The sequence below is a fragment of the Sinocyclocheilus anshuiensis genome, unplaced genomic scaffold (genome assembly GCF_001515605.1).
Source record: "Sinocyclocheilus anshuiensis isolate Anshui unplaced genomic scaffold, SAMN03320099.WGS_v1.1 scaffold1355, whole genome shotgun sequence".
Classification (NCBI taxonomy): Eukaryota; Metazoa; Chordata; class Actinopteri; order Cypriniformes; family Cyprinidae; genus Sinocyclocheilus; species Sinocyclocheilus anshuiensis.
In genome coordinates, this window is record NW_015540070.1 from 241905 (window position 1) to 244043 (window position 2139).

The window sequence follows — 2139 nt, forward strand, 5'->3', positions numbered from 1 at the left end:
TCATATTCATTACTGTTAATCACTGTTCACACCTGCTATAAACCTATAGCTACAAAACAAATTTAGCAAAGCATAAACTATTTTGCAAAGCATATTACTATTGAACGGCACAATAGACTCAAAAGTGAACTGTATCCTTTTGTTGTCTTGATTTAAACATTCAAGCAAATTACCTAAAGTGAAGCATCAGAAGTCACTGTAGAATGTATAATGTATAATGCAGCAAATCTGTAGAGTTTTTTAGAGCTGTGTGTTCATTCAGTTACAAGCCTGTTAAAGGGATAGTTCACCCAAAAAATTAAAATTCTGTCATTAATTTCTCACCCTCTTGTCGTTCCAAACCCGCAAGACCGTCATTCATCTCCAGAACACAAATTAAGATATTTTTGATGCATTCCGAGAGCTCTCTGACCCTCCCATAGACAGCAAGGATCCTACGATCAAGGCTCAGAAACATAGGAAGGACATCGTTAAAATAATCCATGTTACATCAGTGGTTCAACCGTAATTTTACGAAGCTACGAGAAAACAAAAATAACAACTTTATTCAACAATTTGTCTCCTCCGCATCACCCTATAGAGCCATTTTGGAGATTATCACATATGTATGCAACGTATGTACACGGATATGTTATTTACATTCAGATCAAAGTTTAAAAGTAAACAATGTATCTGCGTGGCACAGCTGACAGAATGGCACTATAGGGTGATGCGGAGGAGACAAATTTTTGAATAAAGTCATTATTTTTGTTTTCTTTGCCACAAAAAGTATTCTCGTAACTTCATAAAATTACGGTTGAACCATGTCACATGGATTATTTTAACAATGTCCTTGCTACGGCTCTGAGCCTTGATCGTGTTAGGATCCTTGCTTATTAGATTTTATAAATATTTTAATTTGTGTTCAGAAAATGAACGGAGGTCTTACGGGTTTGGAACGACAAGAGGGTGAGTAATTAATGACAGAATTTTCATTTTTGGGTGAACTATCCCTTTAAGTTACTGTTTTTGTTTTGTTTTTGTGTTTTTTGTCACAGAACTGACTGTATGCAATGTATATTGTTACATTATTAAATCAATATTAATTTCTGTGTGGTATCTTAAATGAAAAATAATCTATATTCTATGCTATGATATTTGTCATATAATATGATACAAAAATTGCTTTGATTAAATTTCACACCATGTTTCATAAGCCAAAAGGGTCCTAAATGAAATCATCACTTGACAGTAAAGGACAAATATCAAACATATTAAAAAAACATATTTATTTTTTGTGTAAGTACACATGATTGATCACATGATTGATTATGAAGTCTCAAAAGAGTTGTATGAAATGGTAACCTCATGATTTGTTTGAGATTTGTTATCTGTTCTGCCTGGTTTAGCATATCTTTTCCTGGTTGTGCTTCCTCACCATGGCGTTCAAACGTACAGTAAGGGTTAGTAAAGGGTGACAAAGCTCCGCTTGACGCTGTTATCTTCGGAGACTCCATCGTCCGGCACGTCCGTGCTACGCAGTGTTGCCAGACGTACGATAATTATTGTATTTGTACGATAATTTTGACCTCTGTACGATGAATAATTAAAAAAATCCCATAATGTACGATAATTTCGAAATTTCAGAACGTGTTTTTTTCCAAAGTCAACCTCATCAAAACAAAGCCATGAATTCGGCTAATTACAGACGCTCTAAATGGGTTGGTTCACACCTCAGGACCCTCAACATCTGGCAACTCAGAGGTGGAGTTTGGACCTTCCCACAAGGTACGCCTATGGCCCTATGATTTCCGTGATGCGGAAAACACGGATGGAATTGCGGAGTCCAGTCATTTACTGTACAATTTACTGTATAACGCGGAATGTCAGGGAATTTGTCAAAGTTTGGATGAATTAATCAAAGGAAGGTCATTACACTTAAATTGTGATATGGACTAGTATCTGTAAATATTATAAGCTGCAAAAATGATAATTTTCTTCCAAATACGATCATTTTGAGCTTCTGGTACAGATACTTGGACATTTCCAATCTGGCAGCACTGGTGCTACGTTAGCCGAAGGTTAAGTGCACACTCACTGTTTCCCTGGTGCTCGTGTTCTCGATGTTTCTGCGCAGATACCCGTGATCCTGAAGGGCGA